The sequence below is a fragment of the Strix uralensis genome, chromosome Z (genome assembly GCF_047716275.1).
Source record: "Strix uralensis isolate ZFMK-TIS-50842 chromosome Z, bStrUra1, whole genome shotgun sequence".
NCBI lineage: Eukaryota > Metazoa > Chordata > Aves > Strigiformes > Strigidae > Strix > Strix uralensis.
The window spans coordinates 8989771-9001330 of record NC_134012.1 but is presented as its reverse complement, the minus strand read 5'-3'; the positions used below and the strand labels follow the sequence as shown (position 1 = coordinate 9001330).

Below are 11560 nucleotides of genomic sequence, written 5' to 3'. Positions count from 1 at the left end.
TGGTTTGGGCAAGGGTCTAAAGTGTTTAGCCTGACACATCTACTCTCCAAGTGTAGTAAGTGCTGTATTGCAAACCAACAGAAACCCCCATCTTGGGATGATTTGGAGAAGGACAAATATTGTCTGAAGCAACATGAACCTCCTGTGCATTTACATGGATAAAATGTTCTTGCACTCTAACTGTGGGGGCAGTATCTAAAAGGTTGAAGTAACTTTTTCAGCTGTCCAAATACATCTCCTAACCACAAAATCAGAGCTGCTTAGACTTGACATGTGGAAACAATCAGTAGCACTGTGGAAGAAACATGCATGTAATTTTGTTTTTTTTTACTTCAGCAGCTTCTTTTGTTTCACTGAGCAGCAAATGATGCTGAATTGCATTGCTCTTGTTGCCCCCAGGACTGTTCGCAGCCGGGATATGAACAGAGTTTGCCAGGAAAGGACAGGTTAGTGCTGCTGGGTGAGCACAGCACACAGGGTGCTGCCAGCCTCTGTTATAGAGGTGTCCTAGAAGAAAGAAACAAAGTGTATGATTTTTATTTTTGTTATAAAATCCCTCATTTTCTTTGCATGGTGAAAACTGCTTGATGGGGATTTCTTAATATCACTTCCCTAGAACCTTGTAGATAAGTGACAGCATCTTCCAGTAGAAACAAAGCATAATTTCAACAAAACAAGACTTCCTTATCCTTTGGGGTTCCTGAAGGAGCACCTCTCCCCTCTGTCCTTGACCTTGCACCCAAGCTGTGGCCTTTTCTTTCCTTTATCTCCATGTAGTGGTCTCTTTGCTCAGCTCAGGACTGAAGTCAAACTTGGTCTCCATGTATGTGGTGCCCACACCAGTGAGCATGCCCACAAACAGCTCTCAGGTCACAGGGAGGGGGATGTGGCGGAGAGAAGTTCCTGGTTTCTGGACCAAGGTGGCTTTGGAAGTCCTTTCAGAAAGAGCCAGGTGAGCCTGTGCTTATTCTGCACTGTGACAATGGGCTTCACAGCTGGAGAGCAGCAGGGCATTAGCCAGCTGTGTTACAAGGCGCCCCATTTCTCACTGCTGTGGCAGCTCACCAGAGTGTGTCAGCAATGCAGAGTTAAGATTTTTGACCCCAAATCCTACTATAAACACTCGAGCCCTTTTTAAACCTGGAAACCGTTTCCTATCAAGAGACTTGAGAATCAGAATCTCCTTTTCCTTTTTTAACGGAAACTGAAAGCTGTAGACTGCACAGTTATTAAGTCCGGAAAACAGAGTATGGGTGACACCCCACAGTGTGGGTCTGCTTCAGTTTGGGGCAGCTGCTTAAGGCAGAGGCTCTGGGAGGTGTGAATGACTCAAATTCCTCCACAGCATCCTGATGCCAGGAGCGGCTTGCAAGAGAGAGCTTGCCTCAGCAGGGGGTTCTGCACATGGATGTGCCTGTACCTGCCCTGAGGTAGGGAACTTGCCCAAGCAGATGTGCTCTGGCTGCTGTGTGTTTGAGCACTCCTCCTCCTGCCACCTCCTGTGGCTTTTCTGTTCCTGGTGATTTCTCGCTCCATCTGGGAGGAGAGGCAGTCTTCTGTTACAGCCACATCAGAGGATGATCTGCAGACATGGTGAGCACGGAAGGCTCCTGATCAGCTGGGTCAAGTTTTGACTTGAGCTGAGTCATGAATAGCTCAGTTGTTTATACTGGGGATATTGCAAACAGGTATTCATCCTTATAGATATATACTCCAGAAAGCATTTTGAGATTGACACCAAGGTTAGCAGCAGAGCAGAAAAAACAGAATGCCTATGAATAAATAATTATGCAGGGTACCCCCTATTTTCTAGATTTTTGTATTGCATTGACTGTGTAAAAGGCTGGAGAGCCATTAGCAGGGTCTTCTGAGATTACTTTTCCTTCCTTTAGCGTCTGGCAGAAGGAGAGGGTGTGGCAGGGCATTAAATGCTCTGGTTATTTTCTCCTGCTGCATTGGATCTTCAAGGTCATTGCTAAATCTTGGCAGTATCCTTTATTCAAGGCTCACTTTTTCCCTCCAATCTTGCATGCTTTCCTGGTGTGCTGCTGTTGCTATTGTATTATATACATGATTCTAAGATTAATTGTTCAAAATGTTACCTGAGCTGCCTTTCTTGGCAGATGTCAACTTAGTAACACAGTTTCATGAGGACTTAAAACCTTAAATACTCAATTCTATGCTCTATATCACTAATCCAAAAGATCAGCAAGAGTATTAGGCAGGCTGAAAAATAAACCTCTGGGGCATTTATGTCAAGCAGCTAGGTGTACAGAAGCTTGATGTATATGTTAACTGTGAAATAACACATGAAAAGCTGACAGTGAATGAGCCTGTCATTCATTCTGTCTTATCTTGGCACATGGAAATAAACAGAAATTGTAGAAGACCCTTGTTGTATGAGACCAACATACTATTTTTTTTTTTTTTTTAGAAAGATTGAGTGTGGGAGGAGAAGCCACAGCTCAGACATGACCTGGGGAAAAAAAATTGTTTTAGGGAACACAAAACACCGGAGGTTTTTCTTCAGTCAACCACATTCTTCCTCTTGTTGCTTGACAACAGGACTTCTGGGTCACTGATGTTGCTTCCCTATCAAATATGAGATGATTCCAGAGTTCCTCGGTAAATTCTTTCCTAGCTCTTGCAGACCTGGTCAGGGCTGCACATTGAGCAGGACTTTGCACATTTGACTTCTCCCTTGTGCTGCCCTGAGGTTGGGGGCATCTGTTGAATCTCTGGACTCTTTCTGGCCCCTGGAGAGAGGTGGTGGGTGCAGGCACTCAGCAGGGCCCTCAGCCTGCCAAGGGGGTTTGCCTGCTGTGGCCCTAGTTTGGCAGAGGTGGGAGAAGAGAGCCCTGAGACCATCTACCCAGCCTGGCTTGCTGGTGTTTAACATCATGGTTCAAGTCACCAGCTGTAGTTGTCTGATTGCAGGACAGCCTTCAGTGCTGTTTTACGCATTAAAAGATGCGAGGTCAATTATGGCCAGTGTGTATCTGCTAGGCTATGCATAGTTTTAAATTGAATGAAAGTGCCTCTGCTCTTTTTCTTAAGAATTTTTTTTTCTCCTCCCCATTGAGCTTTGCTGTACTCTCTCTGTGCTCTATCACTGGTAACAATGCTGAGTGATAAAATGCCTCTTGACTTCGAAGTGATGTCTAATAACACCAGTTTCAAACCAGTGGAAGAAGATAGGACATTGGTATGGCAATCACTAGTTTCTTGTTTCCCCCTGATCTGGTAGAATGTGTCTTACGGCCTTTGATAATTGTAACCACAGCAGCAAATAGTGATGGGTATATTGCATTAGGATCTTCCATCTCAGTAATCATATTCTGCTTCCAGATGCCTTACAGGTCACAAAGTAAATTAACATTCAACAGCGATACATCAGGATGGTGCGGAAAATTCCCTCCTCCCTTTCAGAGAGATGATCCAGGTTGTTCGGGACCTTGGAGCAGATGCTGACTTTTCCAAAGTCCAACAGTATCCCAACCTGACAGTTACTGAGCAGGCTGCTGTGTAAAGGCTAATGAAGTTGCCTGCCTGAGGGGCTGTACAGGGATCAGCAGGTGGAATGAAATTCAATCTATACCAGCAGAAGACTGGGAAAGTGACTGAAGGGGGCGGGGTGTATTGGAGCTTTGGTAGTAGGGTACTCCCTGTTGTGGGGTGAAGGTTTTCTTAATCCAAAAGCCTTTTAAAGTCGAATAGGTTTCTATTAGTTGTATTTCTTTGCTGCTGGTTTGCATTCCAAACTCTGGCATAGGAGCTAAACAGCACGGGAGTGGCATGTGGTGCTTTTGGAGAGTAGTTATGGTGCGGGCACAGATGTGAGTGTAACACTAACGTACCCTGGAATCAGAGGGAGCTGTGCTGGTGCAAGAGGTCTTGGGTGAGTGTAATAGCAGCAGTGATTGTGGAGGAAGTTAACACGTCCAGCTCTTGTCCCCAACACCTTGTAGGAAAGACTGAAAACAGCAGCAGAAGTGATGTACTGGATGCAGTGGAGAACAGCTGTACCTTATATGAATAACATATGTAATTGATCCTTCTTTGAAGGGTTGTTAAATTACTTTTGGCCTCTCTGAAATGAGGAAGGTAAATGTGTCCAGTTAAATTTCCCATTTGCTGTGTGCATAAACAGGTTTAGAAAAGTGAATTTTTGCCCAGCCACAGGATGTCCTGAGATGAGTATGAGAGCAAGTGGGATAAATTGCTTCTGAGGAGAGCCTGTTGCTTCCTACAGAGGTTAAAAAGACACGTCAACTTTTACAGGTCTAAAGTCAGAAGAGATCTCAGTCTTACGGGAATATTTTGTAAAGCATTTAAGAGGATGAAACAGAGGAGTGGTTAAACTGACCGGCTGAGTTACCTCCTCAAATTGCGTGTGTGCGTGTTGTTACTTCTCTTGGGCACTTTAGAAAATAATCTCCTTCTCAGGAGGTACTAAGCTGAATACACTTCTGGATAGTGACTGCACGTAAGGATGTAATACTTCTAAGGAGAAATAGAATTTTCTTTTACATTATTTAACAAATTTGCCTTTGGCCTATGTACTACTCCCTTGTTAATAACATGAGTTTTTCTGAGCAGTTCACAAACGTGTCAGTTCTGTAGTTATGGAAACATATTAAAAGGAAACTGTGCTCACAGATACCTTAGAAGAAACTGAAAGCATTGCACTTGAATGTGAAAAGCTAAATCTTGGACATAGCATCTGAGTACACAACAACAGAGATACGACTGAAGAGAAATACCCATGAGATTCATTATTTGCTTGAGAATTGCTGTCTTGCTGTTTGTTGATACTGCTCTGATACTCTTAGGAGGATACGGGGGGAAAAATAACGCTTTTGAAAGTCATTTGTGTCTGTTTCTGAAGTACTGATTGATCATGGCTCAAAGTATTTGACTTCAGTATACTTTAAAGTGGATGATGTGGAGGCTGTAGGTGTGGCTGTGTTCTTCCACTTGGATAGATGTTGCTTGGTATTGGAGCTGCAGAAGGAGAGTCCTTGCCGGCTCCTCTGGTTTCAGGCGTTGTGTACGTGGGACTGATTTCTGGCAAGAGCGTTTTGAGCCCGTGCGCAGTAGCAGCTTTGCTGGTGGGAAAGGTTTCCTGTGGCCATCGTGAGAGGTGAGCCGTGATTGGCAGCAGGGGCTTAAGGCGTTTGACGGGAGGCGTGTGGGTGTAATGAACTGTCAGTGTGTGGAAGGGAGAGGATGCCCCCACGATTGACGGCGATCGCCCCACGCACAGCCCCTGGTAGGATCGACGCTGATCAAGGCACGCAGCAGCAAGGGCCTGCAGCAAAAGAAGGCCCTTGGCCGTCTGTTGCCGCTCAGTCTGCCGAGGGAATGTGAGGAGCGAGGCTGGGGTGCGTGTGGGCGGCAAGGTGTCAGGTGAAGTGCACCGTGGGCGTCAGTGGTGTGTGTGGAGGCGAGAGGCCGCGAAGGTGGTGTCCTGGGGTGCCAGGAGGGTGGCGGCAGCGTGAGAGGCTTTTGTTTAGGCTGGGTTTGTGGAGGCAGAGTGTCAGGCGTGGCAGGTTGTAGAAAGCAGCTGTGGAGGTGCTGGAGCGGAAGGGCCGCTGGAGTTAAGTGCCGCGCCGGGGCTGGTGGTGGCGGGGGCCAGGGTGTAGCCACCCTCCCCTGCAGGGGCGTGTCAGGGAAGCTAAGCAGGAGCGGCCCCGGTCACTAGCTGGATGGGAGACCGCAGGGGCGCCCCCGGTTACCACCGGGACGAAAGAGCGCCCGGGGACACCCTTTTTGGCCTGCGCCCCTTTCTTTCCGCTCTGGGCTTTTTCCCCCTTGCTGGCTTGCCCTGGATTTGGTGATGGTCCTCCTTGGAGAGGCTCCTGGCGCCCCAGGTGGCCGTTGGCCGCATGGTGGCCATTGGCCGCACGGTGGCCATGGGTGCAGGGCCATGGGGCAGCTCCTTTTTGTCCCGCCGGCGTGGCGGTCTGCAGCGTCAGCGCCTCTGGTGCTGGCCGGTGGAGTGGGAGATGCATCTTGCAGCTCCTTGGGGTGGGGTGGGGTGGGGTGGGGTGTGCGGAGGTGTGCGAGGCCTTTGTGCCCAGCCAAGGTGTCGGGGAGGGCTTCCTTCGTGCCCTGGGAGGAGCTGGGGACAGTCCCCGGAGCTGGGCCGGCCGGAGCGTGTGGCGTCGCGGGAGGTGGTGGGAGACAGCGGGCAGGAGGAGGCAGCGGGCAGGCAGGCAGGCAGGCAGGGCACTGATGGCAGAGCCCCAGCACTGTGGGTGCCGGTGGGGAGGAGAATGGGGCATCCAGGTTTCTCTTCCTGAATCTTTAACAGTACAAGTAAGAACGTAGTGAAACCGTCTGTAAAAGGCACAAGCTTTAGAGAACTCTTTTCTCTTAGGATACTATTCACAGGAGGAATAACCGATAAATAGATATTGTTTTGCAGGTTTAATAGAGCACAGGTGCTCTAGGAACAAGACTGACAGTTCGATGCGGTATGCACCGATGCTCTAGGAACAATACTGAGAATCAAACAAGCCATCAAGCTCCTGCCCAACATAGAATAATCCTGACACAAAGGAGGCTTATCAAAGCAAATTTATTGCCCATTTTAACCATCTGACAGTTTGAATGAATACTTACAGATAATAAACTACAGTGCAAATTAAAGCTTGCCGTACAGAGATTGTAAACGGCTCAAGAGATTTGGACTGGCAACGAGAGGATGAAGGGAAAATATAACTCTTACCACAAAATCTTTTTAAATTGTCTTCCTCACATAGCAGAGCTCGAAAGATTCAATATTCATGCTCGTGCATCACTGGACTGTTACATAAGACATTTCAGACATGAAACAAGCTGGCGGGGGGGGACCGGGAAAACAGCACATGACACACATTTCAATAGTTCAGAGTTGGTTCTTCTGCTTAATCTAGTACTTCTGGTCACAATCACACAATTCTGTTATGTCACCTGAAGAAGCCACTCAGACGTAACTCAGTTTCATTTCTTATTTCTCTAAAGAGAAACAAACTTGCCTGTTGTCAGTATGCAATATGGAAACAAATGAAATAATATACAGCAACAGTGTAATGCCTATTCTTTCCATGTTCTCAGTTTAGAGAGTTTATGGTGGATCTGGCAAAGCCAGTAATGGAACAAATATCTTCGAAGTGCCAGTTTTCCACCTTGGTTTAGAAGAACCATCAGAAAGACTTCACCAAGTTTGGGGGACAGCAGCTGAGCTTGGTTTGCACAGCCACAAGAATGCAAATTACGGAGGTAGGAACACAGTGGGGGGGTTGCGAAGCTGCTTGAGATTGCAGAAGTGGGGTGGTGTCCCTCCAGTGCTGGGAGTTTACAGGGGAGTGGCAGGTCTCAGGCAATGGGACTGTTCTGCCTGGGGAAGGTGACCAGCTAATCCTGTGCCACCTTTGGCCCAGGGAAGGGCACCTGGGTGCTCTCTGCAGTGGCACAGCCCTCTGCGAGTGTAGCTGCAGCCCATGGCTGGGTTGCCCTGGCCACTCGGGCCACTCACTTCCCAGCTCACTGGCAGCCAGGATTGTGCAGGGACAAGTGTCTGTCACCCTCCTTAAGGCAGCCCAGAGCAGTGGTGGGGCAGGGCTGATGCCTAGGAAGTGTCTGAATGTCCAGGGAGACACTTGCCCCCAAAGCCGGGGCAGCCCAACGCCTGGTTCCGGGCACCACCCGGCCTGTCACACAGTGCCAGGCGACTTGCTCGCTCCCATCCGCACCAGAGGCACGGGCACAGCGTGTGCAGTGAGATGGTATGAGAGGCAGCAAAGTGTGAGGCCCTGTGCCACCCGCGTGCTCTCTGGGGCGGCAGGACGCTCTGTGGGCAGTGTCCATGCCCGGCTTGAGGCTGAGACATGTGGATTGACTCGGGCTGGGAGAAGAGCTTTCGCTTGTGCTCAAACAGAACCACACTGTAAGCTCAATTCACTATAATCTTTTGTTTTCAGGCTGCTGTGTGGGTGAGGTGATGCCCCAGGCACCAGCTTTGTGGAGCAAAGCAGGTGTTCAGCTTCTCTGGAGAGACCTACCCAGACAGGAGGGGTGCCAAAGGCTGCATCCATCAGTGTGTGCTGATGGAGGAGGGCAGGGCTGCTCTGTGAAAGCTGTGAGGAAAAAAAACCCCTCCTGCAGGGAGCAAATGCACCCGCCACAGCCCTGGCTCCAGTGGGAAGGACAGCAGATCCTTCTCCGAGTCCCAGCAGCAAGAGGCATCACCCCATTGCCATGCCGCAGCCAGCCCCGGGGCGTTAGGCCCCTCCACAGGTCCAGCTCCATGGTCCTGGTGTCACAGATGGAAATTAACCTGGTAATGATTTAGTAGTAAATCAAGATTTATTAATGACAGCAGCACTTAATCATTTACCAGTTTAAGGATTTACAAAATAATTCAGTAAAATACATTATGATTCAAACAGCAACTTCACTAGAGGTTCAAAAGTGAAAAGATTCACACTAACTTGCCTCAAGATATCCTAAACCAAAATATACATATATATATATGTATATTCATAAACATAAGACATGCAAACACACAATTCCTCTCCCCAGAATCACCCCATCTCTTCCTTCAATTATCTGTGAAGTGTGGCCCCCTCTCACATCATTCCCCCTTAAGCACCGGCAAACTCAGGTGCTGGAATAGCGGAGTATCCACAGAGGACAAGTCGTTTTCTCCCAGGCTGCCTTCTGCCTGCTCTCTCTAAGCAGATCTGGGGCACCACCTTCAGGTCAGCTTCCCAAAACCAAAGCAACCTTGAGTCCAGTTTCTCTGGGGCCCACCCCTGGTGCCTCCGAAGCCGTGCTACACCTCACGGGCCTTGACAGCAGCTACTCCGCTTTCAGAGAGGGCCTGCCCTGGCATCCTAGGGACCAGGCTGGGCACTCAGCTGTGTGCCTTACGTCTGTCCACACAAGCCAAGGATGGCAGCAGGAAGCTCCTCCACCACGTGCTACTCCCGTCCCCTTTCCTTGCAGTACGCCCAGTGCCTGGGCACTGCAGAGCCCGGCTGAGAGGCTGTTCAGGAGAGGGCTGGCCTTGTGCCACCGCTTCCTAGCAGCCTCCAGCTCAACACGCCCTGAGCCCAAGGCATGCTAGGGCACTTGCAGCCTCCATAGCGCTGCTTTCCTCTCTCCCGTGTGAAGCAGAGGGCAGGGAACTGCTGGGCTGCTGCAGCATGTGGCTGGGCTCCCTCTGAACCCTCTCCCCATCTGCCTTCCAGGCACATCACCATGTGGCGCGTAGTGATCGGGGCCACCCAGTTGACTCAGCTGGGCCCAGAGGCCCAAGTGCGCAATATTAAGCGGCTGCTGGTTCACGAACAGTGAACACTACAGTAGTACCTCGGAGAGGAACCACATTGTGCTGCTGGAGTTGGACCAGCCTGTGCAGTGCGGCTACTCCATACAGCTTGCCTGTGTGCCCGACGCCTCGCTGCGAGTGTCAGAGCTGACAACCTGCTATGTCAGTGGCTGGGGGTCCACGACGGCGAGGTGTGAGTTCCCAAGTGTGCTTGTGTCCTGAGGGCAAGCTCGGCAGATGGGGGAGGTGGGCTGGGCTTCCTGACAGCAGAGGCGAGAGCCAGAGCCCGGCTGTGGGGATGTATGCCCATAGAGAGAGGGGCCTGGCCCAGGGCCCAAGATGAGACGGAAGGGAATTGCCGGCACAGTGCCTGTCATGAGGCAAAGCCAAGCCCCAGGGAAGGGGTTCACCCAGACAGGGCAGGAGACCTGGCAATGAGCTGCTGGGTGTTAATTCCTTTCTCTGCTCACAGCTTGAGGATCAACTGATGTCCTGCAGGAGGCCAAGGTCCACCTCATCAACATCAACCTCTGCAACAGCAGCCGGTGGTACGCAGGGGCCGTCCAACCCCACAACCTGTGCGCTGGCTATCCGCAGGGCGGCATCGACACCTGCCAGGTAGGAGCCTGCGACAAGGCGGCGCCCAGTGGCACAGGCAGCCCCGGCACAGCCGCCCAAACACATCCCAGCACGGGCTTTGCCTGGCCAGTCGCCCTCCCACTGCTGGGTCCTCAACTGCTGGCGGGGCTCACCTCCCCTTCCCCAGCTGCAGGTCCTTGCCCAGGGCCCCGCTTGCCCCAGAGGCCTGGGACTCTGCCCAGAAAGCCCACCCAGCACTCCTGGCAGCCCCGAGGTCCAGCTCCCAGTCCTGGAACATCCCTCTTCTACACAGCCAGCATTGCTGTGCAGAGATGAGAGAGAGCCCTACCCACAGGCCCACGACCCGCTCCCAGACAAGGTTCCGTCGACCCCAGCACCTGAGCAGAGCCTCTCTGTGCAGAGGATACAGCTCTGGGGGGTGCTGGCAAGAGAGAAGGAGCCAGGCCTAGTGCTGCCAGTGGGCACCCGACACCACCTGAACCCTCCCTCTCTTCTCCACTGCAGGGTGACAGCAGTCCTCTCGTCGGCAAAGATAACAATGCTGACTACTTATGGCTTGTTGGAGTGACCAGCTGGGGGAGAGGCTGTGCAAGACCAAAACAGCCTGGAGTCTACACCTCCACTCAGCACTTTTACAATTGGATCCTAGAACGGATGGGACTGAGCCCAGCAGTAACAACTACTCCAACGCCACGGCCAGCCTTCCCCTCAACCCCCTTTCAGAAGCCAAATCCAACACCAACAGAATCAGGCAGGTTTAGCTCCTGTCCCTTTCTACTGCAGAAGTTGGTGGAATTCTTTACTTGGTTGCAGGAGCTCCTGCAGAACCTAAGGTGAGAAAAGGCTTGAGCAGCCGGATGGACAGGATCCAGTGCAGGCTGCAGCGCACCACGACCATCTCCTGCAGGGGTACTGCCTGCTGAGCCAAAGGCACCCTCAGGGTCAAAGGCCTGCTCAGTCCTGCCCACGCTCCTCTGACTGCACAAAAATACTGTTGTTGTCTTAGTTCTTGAATAAAGTTGCCAAGTTTCACAGCTAACCATGCTTTGGTTCAATTCCGTCTCCTGTGGAAGGCAAGGATTCCGTGCCCAGCACCTGCAAAATGAGGCTGCAGGCAGCCAAGTCGGGCACAAAGAGAAAGAGTCACTCAGAGGGGCTGAACCTGAGCCTGGTCAGAGGGGAGGGGGAGGGTGCAGTGGAAGAAGGGACCACTGGTCACAGGGGGCAAGAGGTCTTGGGGACAGCAGCTGGAAACAGAGTGTCTTAGGCCGGCTACTGGTGGGACCCCAGTGTGCATGTGTACAGTGCACCAGTGAACCTGAAACTGGACTCTCTCATGACCCGAGAGACACGGATCTGGATAGAGCCAAGCTGTGCCCCAATGCCTGGGTAAGGAGCTTGACATCCAACTACTGATATCACAGGCGCTTGATTTCCATACTGTTAGTTGAGGAATCTCTGCACATGCTGTGCTTGTGAATCTAGGGAGTGAAGGTGTGTTTATGTTTCACTAATAAACATCCAGCCCTGGTCATCTGGAAAGGCAGAGAAGGACTGGCCTGTGCTCATGTTTATGGAAGGGGTGGTAACAAATACATGGGTGCTGGTAACGGCCTTGGTCTATGTCAATCTGTTTTGCCC

At 51.0% G+C, this 11560-nt stretch overlaps 1 pseudogene; it reads left to right on the top strand.

Annotated features, from left to right (window-relative positions):
* Positions 1 to 3121: 3121 nt before the first annotated feature.
* Positions 3122 to 10800, top strand: LOC141937937 (acrosin-like; annotated as a pseudogene).
* Positions 10801 to 11560: the final 760 nt, after the last annotated feature.